The sequence below is a fragment of the Vicugna pacos genome, chromosome 12 (genome assembly GCF_048564905.1).
Source record: "Vicugna pacos chromosome 12, VicPac4, whole genome shotgun sequence".
NCBI classification, from domain to species: domain Eukaryota; kingdom Metazoa; phylum Chordata; class Mammalia; order Artiodactyla; family Camelidae; genus Vicugna; species Vicugna pacos.
In genome coordinates, this window is record NC_132998.1 from 28,426,193 (window position 1) to 28,447,977 (window position 21,785).

General features: G+C 48.7%; 1 protein-coding gene and 1 long non-coding RNA gene across 3 annotated transcripts in view; one reads left to right on the plus strand and one right to left on the minus strand.

The window, feature by feature from the left end:
- The window catches only part of CHST11 (carbohydrate sulfotransferase 11), a 241,142-nt gene that overhangs the window by 143,661 nt on the left and 75,696 nt on the right, over positions 1-21,785 (minus strand). The window lies entirely within an intron of this gene.
- On the plus strand, positions 1,503-2,554 carry LOC140700176 (uncharacterized). The gene is made up of 2 exons (XR_012078466.1): positions 1,503-2,301; positions 2,415-2,554. It is a non-coding gene; the product is annotated as an uncharacterized lncRNA (long non-coding RNA).

Sequence of the window (21,785 nt, forward strand, 5' to 3'; positions counted from 1 at the left end):
CTGAGGCACGATTCTCGCCCTGCTGCAGAAGTTGAAGGCTCAGCTCCAAATTTGTCCGCCCTCCTCTAATTGGACCTGACAGACCGAGTCTTCATTCACCCTTCTCTTAATTTATCCACAATCAACATGTCTATGGTTCATGAGGATTTAAAACTCCAACTGAAGATATGAAATTGAGTCTCGTGGCATTTGGAAACAGGAAGCTTACGTTCAAACCTAATTGACCTAATTAAACCCTTTTGATTTAACATCCTGAGCTTTATTTCACTAGCCCATGCATGCAGTCAGAGCTTTTGGCTTCACTGTGGCTGGAGAATACTGGAAACTTTACTCAAATTGAGAAACCAATCTTTAGTTTCAATTTTCTTTTATACTCTTGCTGAAGCCTAGACTCTTCCTTCTTGATAACAGAAACCACAAGGTATTTAATTCCCCCAGACCTATATAATGTACAAGGGGAAAGTCACTAATAATTTCTGGCATCGATTCCCTACTGAAATAACTGAAGGGCCATGAAGGCAAAAACCAAATGGTTTTATTCAAAGTTCAGGCCTTTTTCTTCAAATGTCTATCAGAAATAAAAGGGACCTATTACTTAGGGTTGATCTTAAGTGACCATTATCTGTGGCCTTCAATTACAGACAACCATTCTGTGTCCCTCTCAATGATCAATGCTGGTGGACAGTGTGATGCTACAAGCCACTCAGAAGCAGCAGGTGTTGCAAAACGTGGCTTCTGGTCAGCCAGGACTGCTGGACAGTCTTCCTGGACTTCCAGCTTTTACCTCCAGTTACATCTGGCCTCAACAGTTACTCAGACTACCTTGCATCTTGTGAGCACAACTGCAAAATCAGGGCTGAGGGTCTGAGGGACACAGCCCAGGGGACAGGTCCACACACCAGCAATTGGAAGTTGCCCACATTGGAATGTATTCAGACTCCTGAAACTGCCTTGGAGGTGAAAGAGTAAATAAGCCTATTCCTGACACGAGATTGGTAATAATGAATGCCTGTCTAGCTGTCTGCCTAGTCTGATGGGCCTTCCACACGCACCCTCACTGCCTCTCGTTTTAAAAAGGAAAACTCCAAGATCAGAGAGGCTCCATGATGCAAGAATCACGGCATCTCCCTTCTACCGAAGAGGAAACGGAGGCTCGGGGAGGTAAGTGACTTGTCCAGAGGTGCAGAGCTAAGTGGAAGAGCAGAGACTCAGATCCAGGTAACTCAGGCCCAGATTCAGTCTTACTCCCTTCTACACAACAGCTGCCTCCCGTGTGAAAGTTAAAAAAAAAAGAGAGAGAGGGGTTATGTATGGGAAGAAATATTCACTGAGCAGCCACACTGTCCTGGGACCACAGAGGTGAAGGAGAACTGATGCAGCCCTCGCTGAGCTTCACGGATCAACGGTGCCCTTTGTCGTTCTTCTGGCATCTTTCTTGGATTCTTTAAGGGTGACATGGAAACGGAAGCATGTAATAAAGCCCCTTACTAGGTACCTGGGCACCATCTCATGGCCTCTTCCTTATGTCAGAGACCGTGCTAAACTCCTTTTGTGTCTCCCACTTTGAGTGGGGCCAGTACAAAATAAGTTCTCGATAAACATTTAGTACTCAGCCCATTAATATCTGATTTTGCCACGGAGATGACTGCACATCCCAAGGACCCAGAGCCTTCCTAGAAGTTTTTACTCAGGCATGTGAGGAGTCTGGTTCTCGTGTGGTGATCCATCTCCAGGTAACGCAGCCAGCTTTCCGTGCTTCCTCAAGCATCCCCATCACAGAGGGCTCTGTTGAGTTCTCTCCATAGCTGACAACTGAGTCACTTCCCAGACCAAAAGGACAGTGATGAAATAACATCGGACGGGACTTCAGAATTCTGGGACAGGATAAGCCATGCCAGAAAGCTGATGACTCAGTCTCCTGCTTTTCAACCAGCTTTGCTCCCATCCTGGAGAGAGAGCCAGTGTACCCAGGGCTCTCATTGAACCGAGGTAAGAGGCTCCAAGTATAATCAGGAAGAAAAAGATCTCAGGGAAGGAACTTAAAGAGAAAGGTCTGCTCAGGAGCAAAGATCAACCCTACCCAGATACAGGAAAAGGCAAAGGCACAACACATATAAATGAACCTGGAAAGACTTCTCAAGTCAGGAAACCATATCTGCAGGTTTGTTACACTGTAAGCCATCCAGTTGTTGGAAGCTGGAGTTCAAGGTCTAGAAAGGTCTGACGCAGTGGAAAAGCCAGTGGGCTGCAGACCAGGAAGCCAGTGCCGGGCTGTGTTCCTCACCAGCAGTGTGACCTTGGGTAAGGACCCACCCTCTTTTCTCAGTCTCAATTTCCTCATCTTTAAGTAAGGGGGGGTTACTCCATTTAAGATCCCTTCCAGTTGCAAAATTCAATACTTCTGTAACTCTTAGTCCGCTCTCCAGCTCAGTGCCCTCCCCTCCACTGCTGTGAGGCTCACCCAATTCCATTGGCAACTTGCTCCATCACCGAACAGGCCAGCCTTTGTAGACCTCCTCAGAGCGGTAACCAATAAACCCAAATGCACCCCAAATGTAAATGGGTCGTGGTGCTCTCACATGTATGAAGTCAGCAGTGTGAAATGTACAACCAGAGCATCTACAGATCTTTTGTTGACACAAAATGAAAAAGAAAAAATCTCTTAAATATAAAAAGGCCCATTTGTCTGACTCTCAACTAGACTGGTCTTGAGTCGGCAGCATCTGAAACCCTAGTCCCAGAAATGAGTGTAGGTTGCCTCTTACCAACACGCACGTAGGAGGGAAATTTGGATTTTTTACAGAGATATCCTCTATTCCACTGGGGGAGGACATGGGGGAGGCAAGGGAAGTTGCCTTTGGCATTGACCAGCCTTTGGCATTGACCAGACAATGAACTCATCGTCCTGCCTGGCTCAGAAATAGAAACTGAGAGTTAAACATAGCTACCCAGCGTCTCCTTCGCCAGCATCTCAGACTGAGGTTAACGTGCTCATAAGGAAGTCAGAAGTGGGGATGCTTACTTAATGCATAAGAATTTACCCTGTCACCCCAATCACCCCTGCTGCTCCACTGTCATCTGAAGGCAATTATTAAGCACCCAGTGTGTACCCAGCCCTTCCCTCTGAGTGTTCCAAAAAAGGAGACTTCTGGATTGGGCTGCAGGCCCCACAATGTGAATGTACTTAATGTGCCTGAACTGTACACCTAAAATATGGTTAAAATGGTCAATTTTGTGTTACGTATATTTTACCACAATTTTTTTTAATGATACCAAAATAAAAAGGGTTTAGGCTGCGGCCCCCAGACACACCTAATCATACTGATACAAAATAGAAACACTCAGCCAGTGAGCTATTTCCAGCAGTCCCCAAAACGTCTGGGGCTGATGATAATAGCCTCCCCCAGGCCAAAGTAACCACAGAATTTGTTTAAGCATCACGCCCAGAACCTTAGAGTGAATCCACAGCCATTTCTACCCCTCTCGGGGGGCGCAGTCCTGAGGCCTAGACCAGGGGTTCTGCAACCTGCATGCCCCTCAGGCCTGCCTTGTGGGGAGGTCAATGCAGATTCCAGGGCCCCACCATCAGGGTCTTGATTGAACAGGCCTGCCTCCAGGTCCAGGAATCTGCCCTTTTGAAAGTGTCCCAGGTGACGTGGGGGGGACTCGGGGTGTATTAAAGGGCTGAGTAGAGGAGGTAGATGGACCAGATGCAGCCCTTACAGGGGCTTTTGGAACGGCCAGAGGGTTGGGGCCACGGGGATTGCCGCCAGCTCCTCCCCAGGGAAGGCTGCCCGGGCTCTTCTCCAACATCAGCGCCTGGCTTTGAGCTCTTGACCAAATCCGAGCAAGGCACACCGTGTGTGGTTCCACCACCGTTCCCACAGCTAGTGGACCATCCACCAGAACCGGAACACCCAGATTCCAGGCCCAGCTCTCTTCCACACCCTTTCCATGACCACGCTTCAGTCTTCTCCCTCTGTAAAATGGGCCTGATAATGCCTGCCCTGGCTGCTTCTGAGGGCGGTTGCATCACGGATTCTAGGCCCTGTTCTCCCAACCGCGTGGCCTTGGGCTCTTTACACTTCACCCGTCTAGGTCTCAGCTTCCGTATCTTTAAAATGGTAACAAAACAGTGCCTAGCTCAGGGAGTTCTCTTGAGGACTAAACAGACTGATGCAAGAGTGCATTTAGATGCAAGCCTTCAACCCAACGGGGCACACGCAAGGAGCACTTGAGTATTAACTACTAGTATATCCATTATCGTGCCGCACATGGGTGTGCTTGGAAGGGAACAAATCTCAGAGATTTTATTATTAAGAAAGACCAAAACTTCTGCATGCCACCCACCCTGTGATTACAAATCATGATCCTTTGGCTTCGAGGTGCCAACACCGACTTTGAGAAGCCAACCCTTTTATTTCAAAAGTGAGTTTCTCCACTCTCTGGGCAAGAGGCCTCCTTTATCAGAAGGGCCCCCAACCCTGCTGCTCCCAGGGCGGCGTCCCTCCTTGGGGAGCCACCCGGTGCTGTGTCTCAGGCAGGACAGTCTCAGACTGCACTCCACCTCACCCACTGATGTCACCTTCCAGCCACACAGAACCATTCACAGGTCTCAAAACACACCCAGGAATTGCTCTTCCTTCCAAAGGTCAAGCAGTTTCTGCTTCCAGAACTTTGCCTTCTTGATTGCCTTAGCCAAGACCCTCTTCTCCCCGATTGTCACTTGGACTGCAGCTCAGCTGTCCCCACCTGCAGGAGGCCGTCTTGCCACCCCTTTTATCCCATTTTCCTGTGTGTCTTCCTCAGAGCACTGACCTCTCCCTCACCTGAAAGGATCTCATCACAGCCCCTTCCCCCCCCTGCACATCAAGCTCTAGGAGCCCCTCATTTATGCTCCCCGCGACAGCAGTGCCCAGCACGTCAGAAAATACCTGATGACTGACTCGTACATCCCATCCAGGGTGAACTTAGAACCCAGGGGCCCTGAGATGTTCCTATCCGTGCCTAGGGTCCTGGAGCCATTTTTCAGAGTTCCTCCTTTCACTCTAACAAGCGGCTAGGTTTGATGGTGAATCTTGCTCTAATGAGAGGTGACAGAGCTCGGGATTAGGAACCTGGAGGCTCTAGAATCAGACAAACTTTGGTATCAGTCCCGAGCTGCCACTTCCTACCGCGTGGTCCCCAGCAAGTCAAGACCATCTGATAAAACCACCCTCACAGTGTTTCAGGGAGACAGAACGACAGCCTGTGTTTAGGCACTTGATACCTGGCACATGGTGGACATTCAGTAAATGAATCCTGCTACTATTGTTTGTCCTCTGAAGACAGGTTCCTGAGTCCACCACCTGCTAGCCATGTGACCTTGGCCAGTTTACCTACCATCCCTGCCACTTCTTATCTCCAAATGAGGAGAAGGCTTCCTAGGCTCACAGGGCTGTTGGGAGAATCAGGTAAGACTATCTGGGTAAAGCACTGTACCCGGCCATCCTGAGCACTCCAACAGCGACAGTTAGTGACATCCACATTGTGGCCTTTCCTTGTAAACACACGACCCCCTTGAGGGCAGGAACCCTGTGTACTCACTTCTCTATCCCTAACACCAAATGCCTGGCACGTTTTTCTAGGAGGAAGGACATGAGGGGGTTTCTTTTTGAAGTCATCCCACGCCCGTCACCATCCAGCTTGCTTCCTGGCGTGGGAGACAGGGTAGGTGGGACACAGAGAAGGTGCGGGGCTGGGTTGGTTGCACAGCACCACAAAGGTAGAAAGAGACTTTCCTGGGAGCGTGGAGGGTTCACAGATGGTAAAATCCCCAGCTGCTCACACACCTACTAGTGGAGGGGGAGGCTGGTTAAATGTTAAAAATGAGTCAACTATCTCTCAGACAACAAGATCAACAAACAAGAAGGTGACGGGGAGAGAAACAAGCAGGGTGTGAAGGAGAGAAACAGGCACCTGCGCCCGGGCTCTTATGCAACTTAACCCTGTAGGGGGAAGGGAGGAAGGGGGGCACAGGAGACGGGAAAGCAGTTGAGTGGGGGGAGGGCAGGGGAGCCACTGAGTTAAATTAGATCCTCCCCGACAGGTCGGGTCACAGCCTGGCTCACAAGGCTCATTTCGTGCTTCTCTGACACCAAAGGGAAGATCAAACACGGAGTGGTGGTTTTGCTGGTCGTCTGATATGTCAAGACCGTTAACTGTTTCTGAGTTTAGCAATTTGGCAGAATGTGGAGCGGAGCTGCTCGGGTGGCCAAGGGCTTTGACTGCAAAGAGTTTCTTTTGCAATCGTGTCCTCCTCTGCTAACTGTAAAATAAGATTATGAACCAGACTCTACATGAAGTCTTGGCCCTCAGGGGGGAAAGCCAGGTGTCGGGGGGCTGCACGGCAGCACCTGCACCACTCGCCTTCGGCGCCGTGACCTGTGCCACAGTGGCCCACGAGCGGGGGAACAGACTGGTAGGGTGTAGGCTGGGTACCTTCCAGGCACCCCCAAAAGTGCAGCCCCTATGTCTGTGAGTCTCTTTCTGTTTTCTAAATAAGTTCGTTCATGTCGTTTTTTTTTCCTTCCCAGACACCACATATGAATGATATCATATGGTATCTGTCTTTCTCTGATTTACTTCACTTCATATGATAATCTCTAGGTCCATCCACGTTGCTGTCAATGACATTGGCAGATACAAACTACTATGTACAGAACAGATAAACAACAAGGTCCTACTGCACAGCACAGGGAACTAGATTTAACGGCTTGGAATAATGAAAAAGAGTGTGTGTGTGTGTGTGTGTGTGTGTACACAACTGAATCACTATGCTGTACATCAGAAACGAATACAACATTGTAAATCAACTATACTTCAATTTTTTTAAAAAAAGGGGGAAAAAATGGGGTCCCTACATACCCAGCCTGGAATCTTTCCCACCTTCATTATCCTTGTATCCTAGGCATAACTTCAATTTTCAATCAATCCAGCATGTTGACTGTGTCCCCGAGTGCCTAGGATGTACTTGGCCTACACTGTTATGAAGATTACAAAGTGGAATCAGACATCCTCTGAACTCGTCTCTAAATTTTAAAGGCAACTGCTCAGAACAGAATATTGAGAATGTAAGGGAGACTGGTTTTTAAGTTAACTGTCCACAAATCCTGATTGCTCCTTTAAGTAAATTCAACAGGTTATATTTGTCATGTGCTTTTTTTCATTCAGAATCTAAAAACATTCTGAAAAATGAGGGGGTCTCAGAACTTGAGCTCTAGTAACTAACATGGTAACTCCAGGAGGGTTCTCCACCCCTAGAATTTCTTCCCCTGGAATAACCAAGTAGAGAAATTTGCTCGTTTTGTTTTATAAACTAGATTCCAATTCCGGCTCTGTCACATCCTGGCTCTGGAACCTTAGACTGGTTACTGAACCTCCACCTGCCTCAGTTTTCTCATCTCTAAAATGGGACTAATAGTAATACTCCTCAGGACTGTTGTGGGGATGAACAAACTATTATAAGAGCACTTAAAAGGTGCCTGACACACTTTTGAGTCTTACTTTATTAAGTAAATACTTAATAAATGTAGCTATATACACAAGGCAGCACTGCCTTCAAAAGCTAATGACCTACTTTTAAAGATCTCTAAAGGCAGGTTTCAATTTATGCTTTACAAATAGAAAGGCAGTATAGAACACTGGTTAAAAACTCAAACTGTAAAACCCACATTGCCTGGGACTGAACCCCAGTTCTGCCTTTTACTTGCTTTGTGATCTTGGCCAAGTTACTTAACCTCTCTGAGATTTAGTTTCTGTAAAGTGGAACTACTATTGCCTTCAGCCTTACGTGAGTGAAAATACATAGTAAGTAATAGCAAAACATGACAGTTTTCTGTTGGCATTGTATTTCTAGGGGAGGGAGCACCAGCAATTCCCAGGGTCACATTTGTAAACTGTCAAGATAACAGTCAAAGCCCCAGGAAGCAGCTAGGTATCCAGCCATGAGCCACTCTCACTCCATCTTAGCTCTGTTCAAAGTTGCTAGCATACAATTCATCAGTGAAGGTGTAGCAAGGAGAAATTAATTAAAGTTGGCCTGGCTTGCTGCTCCAGTCCCCCGTCCCCATCCTGCAGCAGAGATGAGAGCAAAGGGGGACAGACGGAGGGGCAAAGGCACAAGTAGTGGGAGAAGCCCACTGGCACAGTATTGTTGGCTGTTGCCTGGCAGTGGGAGCCACCAAGGCAGCAGAGCAGCCACAAACTGCAGTGAGAGAGGAGAGCCCCCCTCCTCCTTGCAGTCAGCATCCAAGCATCCCTGAGGCTGGAAGGCAAGGAGACCCCAGTCCTAAACAGCAGCCCCAGTGACAGGGCTCAGCCCCAGCCTCTGAATCCTGGTGTAGAAAGGAACAGACACCTTCGTCCTTCCCCAGGGTGACCTGCCCTGAGAAGCCAAAAATGCACATACAAGCTTAGCCTCTAAACCTTCTATACGGCTGGAACCCCGTCCCTCGCCTCCAGGATGGAGGCAGAAGATTCACAAAAGAGCTTATGCCCAAGTGGAGCCTGGGAATCTCTCACTGGGGACAGAGCAACACAAGAGTGGATTTCAACAGGAGCACAGCTAGAGGGGCTGCGGGCTCTCAGCAGAGGGAAAGTTGCCCAGAGGAGGGAGCTGGATCTTAAAAGACACAAGGAAATAGAGGACAAAACAGGGGAAAAGGGCAACGACACAAGCCCCGTGCACCCAGGGAACAGCTTTCTACCCAAAGAGAAGCTAATCATTGAAGACAAACCTTTCTCTGCCTTTTAAGAAAGCACTGAATTGTCTTCCAGGTCGGACTGAAGCTCGAAGGTATTTTGCAACCACACTTCCCTGCCTATCTAAAGACGCCCGACTGGCCAGTCATCCTCCACCTCAGACGCATTTTGCCTGTTTCACATAATGTGGTCCATCTGACCCACGAGGCTCAACTTCCCAAAGATTCTTGCAGCTTTGATGCGCTGGCTTAAGTGGCTATGATACTTTATCAGAGTGACAGTATACTTTATTCTTTAGAGACATCAGCAAATTTTGCTTCTGGTGAATTGGTCCTGATGGAGAACCTCAGATATAAAGGAATGGGGGAGAAACATTAATATGGATTATTTTAAACACACACACACGTGTGTGTGCATGTTTATACATTATGAAAGCTGCTCATATACACTTTACGTGTATAAACTTCATGTGTGTATGAACATGTGTGTGTGTGTGCGTGTTTTAGTCCACCTAACAAGAAGATCTGCCCTGAGCTGCCTGCATGAGGCTCTGGGGCTCAATTTCTACACCTGCAAAGGCACAAGGTTTCTCAGGCTTGGACACCGTGAGGCAAAGATTCTGAGACTCACTCTGGTTTGGTGTGGAGAGAGATGCTGGGACCCACTGGTAATGCCCACTGTGGTCACACCAAGGAGAGATGGGAGGCTTAGTTGCTAGTACCTGGATCAGCTCAAAGGACCCTCCTGATAGTTCCAAGATCCTGAATAATCATCTGAGATCCAAACAGAGGGTTATTTTAGAATCTCTAAAGGCCTCTTAGTTCAAACACTCTCAGCACTGAGTTATAAAGGCGACACTCGTGGGTTCAAAGCCATCTCTTTGCTGCAAATAGAGAAAAAAATAGTTTGTGTTGGGAAGATCCCTCCCAAACCCACTCCCACAAGCTCTCTGCACACGCAGGCCCCAAGGTGGTGGTCACGAGTTTCTCCTCCCCCAGGACCTGGTGGGATGGTGGAATGGTTTCCCAGCATCTCTGCACAGCTGCTGACTCACAATATCTTCTGTGAGAGTCTAAAATCATTCCCATTATGAGCAGTTCTCACCTTATAGATAGACCCCCCCTCCATAAAACTTTAAAAAAAAAAAGAGAGAGAAAGTGGAATTTCACACGGGTGACAATAATGACGTCTATGGAGTCTGAGATAGCTCTTGGGAGAGGGAACAGAGAGAAAAGTGACTGACGGACCCTGAAGCCTCAAGACCTGTCTGCGGGGGACTTGCCAGATTCCCCTTACAGCACTGACACTGAGGCTTGAGAGCTGATGGTAACTTTACGTGAAGCTCACATAGCCAGCAAGTGGCTTCCAAGTCCTCTTCTTCCCACACTGTAGTAACATGGACTAGACATTCCACTGTGGGCTGCAGTGGGGCAGGGCCAGGGGATCTGGAATGTTGACAGGCCCAGGAAGTGAACTCACCGAGGATGGGCAGAGGAAGGAGAATCTGGTTTCCACACGGCCCATCCCACTGCTCAGAGAAACTCGGTAAACAGTCTGGGTGTTCCTGTCCCCACTTCCATTTCCCTCCAGCTTGCACAGCCAAGCGAGATGCTACAGCTGCTGGATAAAGAATGCTATGCTGTGTTCCTTTAGGAAATGATCTGGGGACCAGCTCAGTCTCAAGGGACTGCTGAGAGCAAGAAATCACCAACTGCAGAATGCCCTAATTAGCCAGGCTTCTAACCACCAGGCGGGCAACATCAGGACCACGTGGTTCCTCCCCTGGGCCCTGGCATCCTCATGCATTCATCCCACTCCGCTGCCTACAGACTCCTCGAATACCGGGGGCAGAGAGTCTAGCTGCTGGGGGCACTCTGAGCCATGGCCCAATACACAGTAAGCAATTTACTAACACCCTTAAAAAATGGGGTGGTACAAGGTGGCCTCGAGAGTCTGTTCCAGGATAGCAGTTCAGAGACATGTGCACTGGTCCTGACTGCTCCCACCATTTGCAGCCAGGAAGCCTCAAGTCCCACCATCAGAGGCCCCCTGCAGGTAAAAGGTAAATGTCTTATCAAGAGAAACAAGATCATTGATTCCCCTCTTGGACAATCCCAACCCGAGGCAGACCTGGGAGAAAAAGAGGAAGATTTGATGGAGCCGAATATGGAGAGGGAACGAGGCTCTGAGAGTCTGGAGCAGTCAGGGGCGACCGGAACAATGTCATAAAAAAGGCAGTTACGTTTTCTGCACACCTGCTTCACACTGGGCTGTGGAATTCAGACTCCAGCAGCACTATCTCATTGACTCCTCTGTTATCCCTGCTTCACAGATAAGAAACTGAGACACCGAGAGACTCAGTGACTCGCCCAAGGCAACATGCTGTTCCTTCAGTCCTTCAACATCTGTGGATTTCACACGTGGCTCGGGCGCTGCACCAGTTCGGGAGCCACAGAGTGGGCGTGCTGGGCTCCAAGCCTGAGCACCTGGATGGGCCAGTCTGCACAGGAGAACACGGTGATGCTGAGCCAGGAAGACACAGGCAGGTGGCCCACCTGGGGAGGCTGGAGGGAGATGGAGTCTTGCTGGACAGAGTTTCTGGAAGGCAGAGCCTCCTTCCTCTAAGTCTGCTGTGTCCTTGAAGCCTCCTCAGGGTCTCCACATACTAGGATCTCAAATAACTTTTCTGAGAACCTATTCCGCCCACACCTTAGTAGAGCCGGCCCCCAGAAACCCTCAGGCAGCAGGTAACCAAGAGCTGACGGTGGAGCTTAAAACTATTTCATTTAATTTTTTAAATTGCGATCTAATTGACATATCACATTAGTTTCAGGTACACAGATTAATAATTCACTGTTTTTCTATATAGTGAAATGATCACCACAATAGGTCTAGCTAGTTAACATCCATCACTACACATAGTTACAAATATTTTTCCTTGTGTTGAGAACCTTGAATATCTACACTCTTAGCAACTTCCAAATACACAATACAGTATGGTTAACTAGTCACCGTGCTGTTCACAACATCCCCATGACTTCTTTGGTTTTTAACTGGAAGCTTATAGGTTTCACCCATTCTGTCCACCCCCACCCCTACCCCTGCCTCTGATAACCAGCTAAAACCATTTCTGAAAAGTCTCTATGAGATGCTCCCAGTGCCTGTGGACTTGGAATGAAGAGTTCCTGTCTGAAGGGAGAGACTGATGACAGCACAGTGGAATTAATTTCACACATTTGGGGAGGGGAGTGCGGAAGAGTGGGGACAAGCATGACAGCCCCCAATGTGCAGGTGAAGGGACTGGGGGCTCACTTTCCAGAGTCTCTCTTGTCTCAAGTTACAAACAGATGCAAAGGTTTCAAAGGCCTGGGAAGCCCCCTGGCAGGCCCACCAGCTGGGCCAGGACACTTCTTCCCTTTATGTGGGAGGCTGCTGAGAAAGACGAAAGGCAGAGGGAGGCGCTTTGTGAGAGGCAAGGCTGAAATATTGATGAGGGAGAGTAATTGCACTTCCCCGTGACAGGAGGACTGGCGCTGCCGAGAAAGGACTTGGGCACATCAAAGCTGCTCCGTTCACGGCACTCAGCTCAGTTCCAGGCCTCGGTGCAGGCTGTCCCCACCCCTGAAATGCCCTCCCTACTTTCTTGCCCCTCCACATCCTCCCTGAAGTCAAGACCACCTCCCCCATGAAGCCTTCTGAGTGCCCCAGCCTGCACGGATTCAGAATCACAGAAACCTCAGAATATTAGAGCCAGAAGGAAGCTTTGTCATGAACCAGCCCGGGTCCCACACTCTCCAGGAAAAAGTCCACAGGTGGAGTGACCTGGCTTCCAAGCCTCTCTCCTGTGGGCTTCCTTCCACCGTGCCCTCTGTTCCTTCCAAAGTCCACCCCCTCCTCTACTGAATCCTTCAGTTCCTTCTACAATATTCCCTCCTGCCCTGTCCTGAGATCAGGCCCTGCACACTCAGTTCAGGCCCTGTTCGCCGGCCACCCGTCCCCACCACCCGGGTATGACAGAGACTCACAATAGCAGGAAGAGTCCCCTCTGGTCCTACCCATCGCATCCTCCTCCCAGGGCTCACCGCGCCCACCTGACTGATCCTTCAGTGGTCCCTCAGTGCCTGGTCCAGGACTGAGTCCAAAGTCCTCAGCAGGGTCCCTGAGCCCTTGTGAGCTGGCTTCTCCCAGGGGTCCCAGCTGTGCATGAACCCCACCCCCTCTTTCTGTCTATTCCCGCCTTAAAGCCATCCCCTCTCTGTGGGTTAAACTGTGTCCCTCAAAAAGATCTGTCCACATCCTAACTGCTGGGTACTGGTGAATGTGACTTGATTTGGAAACGAGGTCTTTGCAAATGTAATCAGGTTGAGATGAGGTTACATGAGGGTGAGCCCTAATCCAACAACTGATGTCCTTATAAGAAAAGGGAAACCTGGACACAGAGACATGCAGAGGGAGATGGTATGAAGACAGAACACACAGGGAGAGCTCACCAGAAGGAGGAGGCAGAGACTAGAGGATGCACTGACAAGCCAAAGACACCAAGGACTGCCGCCACCCAGCAGAAGCCAGGAGAGAGGCACAGACAAGAGTCTCCCTCAGAGCCTCTGGAAGGAACCAGCCCTGGATTTCAGGCTTCCAGCCCTTGGAACTGAGAGAGAATAAACTGCAGTTGTGTCAAGCCACCCAGTTTGTAGTAATTTGCCATGATAGCCCTAGGAAACTAACGCACCCAGCCACGCACACTCCAGGACCACACAGAGGCCCTTCCTCTGCCCCTCTTATAATTTCTTAACTGGGTGCAATGGACCAACGGGGGCCTTGAAGCCAAACCTGGCTTCCAATATTAGCTCCATCACTTCTGAGCTGAGTCGCCTCGGACAGGTCCCTTGAGCTCTCTGAGCCGCAGTTTCCCCTCTGTAAAGTGGGGCACCACGTCATCCCCGGCACTACTGATAATGTACATAAGTTGCATAGCTAGAAGATGAAGAAGCACCAGCTGATACTACTATGACCACTGCTTCTGGGAGGTCTTTCTTGTCCTTCTGGAGCTCATCCCAGGACCGTCCTCCACCTCCGTCAAGTGTTCCAGGGTCTGCCTTTGGGAGCACTTTCCCACTCTGGGCTCAGCAATCCCTTCTTCCGCCCAGTAGGCTGTGAGAGGGTCCTGGAGCCCCTGCCCAGAGAGCAGCAGGGAGGCTGGATCTCCCCAGAGACTTCCTTTGTGAGCCTGCCAGCACCCAACCTGTTGCTTTTAAGGACAGGCCCCCTGCCAGCTCCATCTGCCTTGGGGACAAGCTGTTTAATGGAGCGAGAGTTGGCTCCAGGGAAGACAATGAATTTTAATGCTTCCGGACACAGCAATCAGCCAGAACCCAGCCTTCCAGGCAAAGCCAGGAGAGGCCTCAGGAGGGGCTTCTTGCAACCCAATCCCGTCCTCCTCGGCACCTAAGCGCAGGGCGGCTGGGCGGCTGGTCAGTGGCAGTTAGTTCCTAAACTGGGACCTGCCGTGGCTCTGAGTCCTACAAACAGCAATGTCTTTCACAAAAATTAAAAATATGCAGAGAAAAAAATGTGACAATGAGTGTGTATATGTCCATGAATGACTGAAAAATTGTGCTGAACAATGGAATTTGACACAACATTGTAAAATGATTATAAATCAATAAAAATGTTAAAAAATATGCAGAGAAGGGGAAAAGGGGGTGAGGAGGGATAAATTGGGAGCTCAGGATTTGCAGATACTAACTACTATATATAAAACAGATACACAACAAGGTCCTACCATATAGGACAGGGAACTATATTCAGTACTTTGCAATAGTATGTAATGAAAAAATATGAAAAGGAATACATATATACATATATATACACACACAACTGAATGATTTCTGATGCTACACACCAGAAATTAACACAACATTGTAAATCAACTTCAACTAAAAAAATATGCAGAGAGGAAGACAGGAAATGAGGGGGAAAGAGGTAAGGGGAAAAGTGTGTGTCTCTAGTCTAGAAAATCAGCGAGACCTCTCCCTGGGTCATTCTGTATTAGTGGAATTTCACACCTACAAGTCTACAATGTGAAAACCCTGTTACAGTAATATAGTTCCCTCTCCTAGGGTCAAGTCCTCCTTACCCTACTAATCTTCACTGTCCTTTCTTCCTACCTTCCCATAGGGTCCTGAAAAAGGAAGGGACACTGACCCTGATGTGATGAGATCAAAGGAACAGGGCCCCCTGCCCTCCTCTGGAGAGCAAGCCACACGGTGAGCTGACCTCAGTTATTACCTGTCTCCTTGACGTGACTGGGATCAGAGTTTCCTAAGCCATGTGCTCAGCATTAACAAAGCACACTGGGGGTGAATCCCAGAAGGCCCCAGGATGACACCGAACACTGTATGCCTGACCCTGCGTTGAATGAACAAAGGAATGAATGAATGACTGACTGGGGCCAATGAATGAAATAGTCCTGATCACAAGGTGAGAAACTGCTTTTCCAGTAACTTGGTAACCCACCCCCCTACCCACCCCAGTGCAGCCTCAAGTCCCTCTTTCTCCTAATTCTGGATGGGAAAACGATGCCAATAGAATTGAGTGGCTCAGGGGTCCTGGTCTTGGCTCAAGTCCTTCTGAACCCCATCAGAGCCACCTCCGAGGGCAGCTAGCGCAGCCACTTCCCACCCGTTCTTAAGCCAAGGAAGACGCTGCTAAAAGAAAACCTTGGGCAGAAAATCCAGTCTCAGACAGACTGGAGCAGAGCTGCTCTGATGGGGAGAGTATGTGCACCTCCCCATGCCGCCATCCTCCCCAGCAGCCCCTGAGATTTCTCAGTGGAAGCCCAAGTTCCCTGGCACCCAAGTGAAAACGCCTGATCTTGTTTTATGCAGCTGAGGAAATGGAAGGCTAGAGCAAGGGACATGCCCTCAGTCACTGCCAGAGCCCACGCAGCTTTGTTCCTGGTCCATTCTCATCTCCAATCATTCCACCAAGCGCTGGTCAGCCACACCCACCAGACACACATTTCCTCAGTAGGACATGGCCCCTTGTGCCTCTGTGCCTTTGCACATGCTATTCCCTATCCCTGACTTATCCCTCTTCTCTTACCCTTGGTCCTTGGGTGGTGGGGAGACTCTAAGATGACTCCCAATGATCCCCAAATCCTGATGGTCACAGCCTTGTGTAATCTCCCTTCCCCCTTAAGAGGGGGCTAGCCTAGCAACTTCCTTCTGATTAATGGAATCCAGTAAATGTGAGGAGATGTCGCTTCTGTAACGATGTCACATAAAATTACAATTTCCGTTTTGCCAACACTCTCTCTCGATGGCTTTGATGAAGCAGGTTGCCACATTGTGAGCTGTCCAACGGAGACGCCCATCAGCAAGGAACTGAGGGACGCCTCTGGCCAACAGACAGGCCATCTTTAGATGTGGGCCATCAGGGAAAACAAGCCTCTCCAAGGTGGTGACATTGCTACTGAGACTTGAATGAGCCACACAGTGACCCAGGCGAACAGCATCTGGGCACATGGGAAAGTAGACCCCAAGGCGGGTCCAAGCTTGTTGTTCTCATCTTGTCATATGTCACCAAACTACACAGAGCTTTGGCCTTATGACTCAGGGTGTGGTCCCTGCCCCAGCATCAACCAGGAGCTTGTCAGACCTACTGAATCAGGATCTGCATGTTAACGAGATAGCCTAGTGATTTGCATGCATGTGGAAGTTTGAGAAACTCTAGTGCATGGCCCTCAAAAACTGATTGTTGAATGAATGAATGCTCTGCAGATCAAGTTTCCAACTCCATCTGCAGCCCTCACAGCACCCAGACAGGCTCCCCATCCCAGACAGCAGGGAGTCAATTTCACACCCTATAAGCAGGCTGACTGACAGCTGTCAGCAGAATGTGGTAGAAGACCACTAGCCCCCTTCAGGATCAAATCACCCACCGGCTGCCTACACCCAAGTCCTTCATGGCCTCAGCCCCCACCCCACCTGCTGCTTCCCTGGAGCCTCACATGGAGCTCTAGATTCCACTGTTAGTCTGCAAATGGCTATCAAACCCACACAACTAGGTTAAAAATACTCTTCACACTCGTCAGGTCTCCCCACTGTTAAATCACCTCGAGGACTCTGACAGCTGCAATTAGCAAAATATGTAAATCCAGACTTTTCATAGCGAGGGCGCCCTTCTAAGTTACGATGGCACAGCGCACGCCAGAGAAGAGGGAGTGAGGTTACATCATCTCTTTTTGCAAGACCGCCAAGTGACTGAAACTGGATAGTTCCAGCAACTTGAGTGGGGCTTGATCTCCACACCGATGTGTGGGGCTCTGAGGCGTCAGCCTGACCCCAGCATATCCCCTCTGGGTCTTCACGTGAAAACAGATTTGTGCACCGTGCAACTGTGGGTTAATCTGTTCTATTGAAAGTCTATGAGGGAAATCGTAGTTCTAAAACTGGAAACTGTTTTCTTTTCTTCAAAGAGCCATCCCCAGTCTGAAAGGAAATGGTAGTGAATCCCAACTCATTACTTCAAGACAATAGAGTAGGTCGCCTTTGAAATAAAACCAAAGCCTGAAAATTGCTGAGAAATAAGTTGCCATGTGTGCAAGTAGGAATTGTCAGCATTCACCTTATCTTCCTCTTCATCCAGACTATTAGAAGGATGAAGGAAATAAGAGAAGGAAGGCCTTAGCAAAGTCCTGGGCAGAAAGTGAAACAGTGGCCAGCCAGCACGAAACACACCAACACCATCTCACTGGAAGTCTCAGGGGCGCACCATTCACACAAGAGCAGTGATATCATTAAAGTGGCCTGAAGACGTTCTCTGCCTCCTCCACCCCTAGGTTAGCCGTATCACTGTTAACGGGACAAGAGGGGGTCTGCTGTCTCCTTTCTGTTCCCTACTCTGAGCTCAAGTGGGGAAGGGTCTTGCAGCATAATAACACATTGCCATTTGCAGTGCATTATCAACCGTACTGGCAAGGGAGGCTTCCATTCCACCGAAGACTCCCTTAGAGCAGGGGTCAGCAGACCACGGCCCACGAACCAAACCCTTCCTGCTGCCTGTCTTTGTAACTCCATAGTTTAACTGGAAGACTGCCAAACCCGTTCATTCATTTATCACCCAAGGATGCTTTCGCTCTATAACCGCATAGTTGAGAAGGTGTGACAGACACCATGTGACCCACAAAGCCCAAGATGTTTACTGTCTGGCCTTTAAGATGAAGTTTGCCAGCCCCTGTTTGAAAAGAATGAGGCAATGCTCACAGCAGAGTAAAAGGACAAGGTACTTTCCATTCTGCATTTAAAAAAAAAGTCAGAATATTTGGCTGATGACTGGGTCCCCAGATCCTGATCTCTAACTTAGAGCAATTCTGCCTTTATAACAAGACGGACCATGTGCAGAGATGCCAGCCAACCTGGAAAAAACACTGTAGATAACAAAGAACCAATACCGCGCCTCTGCTGTTAAAACAAGTCCTATACTGGAAAAGCCCCCCAAAACTGATGCCTCCAACCAATGTGCCCCTGGACGTCGACTCAACATGGCTGAAGGGTGGTGCCTCCTTTACAAACAGTCAGAGGGGTCAGGGAGGGATCAACTCTGACTCCCAGTGTGCGGTCTAAGGCCTGCTGAGAAAGAATGGCCTCTCTGAACCCCTGTTCTCCTAGGTGTTTCTTCCAGCATGGTCTGGCCTGCCAGTCCTTCATCACTCTCACGTCCACTGGGTAGGCAGCAGTGCCTGGGCCTGTCCATCATGTGGCGTTCTCTCAGCAGAATCATTTGTCTCCTCACATTTCTTCCTCCTCTGCCTTTGCTCCAATCTCTGCACCTCTGACGAGGTAGAACTGATAAATCACTTGTAATCTTTTATTTTTTTAAGAAACTGACATCTGGATATAAAATCTACAAAAGTCTGGAAGGCGATACAGAAATATCCTTTACAATAGTTCTTGCCTTTTTTACCCTAACAATAACCCCAATGTTGGCATTTTCCTTTATTATATATTTTCCACCTGCCAGAGGACGGTGATGACCCTAGACTCTGGTGTGAGCAATCTGCCCGGAGGACATGTAAAGGAGGAAGCTGATCCCATTAAGCAGGAATTCTGCAGTGGGCACCCCCATCGCCTCATTCTCTGCACTTCGCTGCAGCCAGAGCTGGTCCCCACCCCGAACACATGCAGGACTTCACCGCCCAAATGAAATGCAGTGAGTCCGTGCACTGGAAGCACTTGTTTTCTCTTCTGGAGGTTTTACTACAATCATGTTTTGAGGATTCACATATGTTTCCTTTCTTCCCACCTCATTTATCACTGGAGTTGGTATCTGCTTGGCTGAGAAAATTAACTGTTCTACTGTGAAGGACGAGGTCAGTTTATGATGTCTGGAGCGGTAGCCAGAGATGGAGGAAGGCAGGAGAGAACTCCATATTTTTGACGATAATGGGGCTAGTTAACTTTGCTGAAAAGGCACTTCTGAAGACTGAAAAGCAACTCATTCTGCTTGGAAAGCCTTGCCCTTTGGGACACTCTTGGTTGCCCATCTGAGAGCTGTCCCTTATTGCCGGCAGATGCCTACCATGTGTTCAGAGAGGCAAGGGGCCCGGCTCTAGGGCTCAAGCCCGTTACAGCATGTCCACTGCCCTCTGTTTTCTATTCTCAGCCTCTCTGGTAGCTGGAAAAGGCCGTGTGACCCAGTTTAGGGCAAGGAGGAGAAAGACAACCACCGGGACTCAGAGCAGAACCTGGCACAGAGTAGACTCTCAGTTTTAGGCATTATTATTGTTACCATGATCACTATTACAAATTTTAATAGACCCTTTCCTTCCCTTTTCTCTCTCCCTTTCTTCCCCTCCGCTCCTCCATGGTGAGCTGGGCTGGTGTGCACCGGCCACAAGAGCTGACCATGTGTGTCTCTTCCCATCACTGAGCTCAGCGGCATCACACTGGCAGCCTGAAATCAGCCATGATGGGAACATTTACACCACGGAAACTGACAAATGCTACAAATCAGGACCTCTTTCCCCCAGAGAGCTAACATTAAACATTTACCAGTACCTTCCCTCCTTCCCCTCTTTCCAACCATCCATCTTCCTCATAAACCACTGAGTACCTACTGTATGCATGGCATTATGTTAGGTTCTCCTTGAGAACTCAAAGGCGATTACATCATTGCCCTGCCTTCAATGAATTTTAGTCTTGTAATAAATTTATATCAATTAAGATACATTTGGCTGCAACCAGAAATCACAACCAGCAGTGGTTCATTCGTAAATGGAAGCAGTCTGCAGTATGGAGGTAGGTATTGGTCTGGCTGCCCAGCAGAGTCATTAATGTCCCCAACAGTGCCACCCCTCCTGTTGGCCATCCTTTGCATTATCAACTCTCCCCATGCTCACTGCCTCATGTGTTCAAGAGAGCTGCTATGGTTCTAAGTATCGAGACTGCATTCAAAAGCAAGAAGCAGGAGCAAGAGACCTTTTTCTTTTTATCCAGGAAAAAAAAAATCATTGAATCCTCGTAACAAATTTATGAGGTAGATTCTAGAACTCTTCTCATTTCATTGATAGGGAAATTGAAGCCCCAAAAGATGAACTCACTTGCTCAAAGCCACGCAGCTTGAGCAGCCAGAATATAAGCCCCAACATTCTGACTCTAGAGTGTGCGCTGTGTCAGGAACACTGCTAACTAGAGAGGCTAGAACCTGGGAGCAAACGCATGCAATCTACTGCCTATTTAGTTGCCATGTACTGTTCTCCACTGCTGCATGAATTTATCTTTCAGCCTGAGACTTTTTGTTGCTCAGGAATGGAAATCCTGTTTGCTCACTCTTCCATGATCCCCACCCCAAACATGGACATATCAGGTGCTTGCATTTGTTAACTGACAGGCACCCATCTAATCTCTATGACCATCCAACCTGAACGGAAAATCTTGCTGTTCCAGGCGCCAGCAGGCCTGCGTTTGGCTCCTTCCTGTGCTAATTACCTACTTGAAAACCTGAAGACTTGGGCTCTAGTCCACTTGGCAGTCAGACCACCGCCTTGGCCCATCTGCCTGTAACTGCACACCCCCTTTGCTGGGGCTGCATTCCTTTTCACTGTACCCGCTGCTTGGGAAGATCTTACCGTTCGTACTGTTCCAATTACTTCTCCATCACAGAAAATTCCAACCTCACTGGCATCCCCACCAACTATCCTCCCGAGACACAGCAAGAGGAAAAACATCAGTGTTTGCTAGAGTGGCCAAAAGACTTGAGTACTTTATTATTAATCATTTTTTAATTCTCTATTTAAATGAAGTGCAGATTTACAATGTTAGTTTCAAAGTGTACAGCAAAGCGATTCAGTTATACATATACATATTCTTTTTTTCAGATTCTTTTCCATTACAGCTCATTACAAGAAACTGAATATAGTTCCCTGTGCTATAATTTTTTAAGGAGAACAAGTTCCTTACTTGGTTTCTCTGGTGTCCCTATGACATATTCAGAAACCCTAATCTGCACAGAAAGTCATCTGGTTTGGAATTTGAAGCACCACTTAACCAGGGCTTTGGAGGAAGCTGTTAGAAAAGGCTCAGGCTGGGGCTGTGTTTGTCATGCAAGGTTGGGCTCACTTCAGGAGCAAGCGCCAACTACCCACAGGGAATGCAGCTGGTCCTACCACCACCTCTCTCTGACTTTCTGTTTTGCTTTGTTTTGGTTTTGTCCGGGAGAGAAAAGAAGTGGTTGGACTGAAGCAGCTGCAGGAACCTGACATGACCCTGGAAAAAAGATCTCCAGGTGCCACCACACCCCTCTCAGGGGTGGCATTCTAATTCCCTTTTCAATAGGCATTGAAGCAAAATCCGAGCTTTCTAAATGGGCACTCTGGGTGGCTCAGAACATCCCCATTATGCTAGCCAAGAACCTGGGAAGGAAAGCTCAGCTCTTCACTATCCCTGATCCATCTGAAATAGTAAGAAAACTGATCACTTACAGCTGGATGCCGCTGGGCCGGTTCCCACCCACAGTGGAGCGGGTCAGTCTCTGCCCAAGCT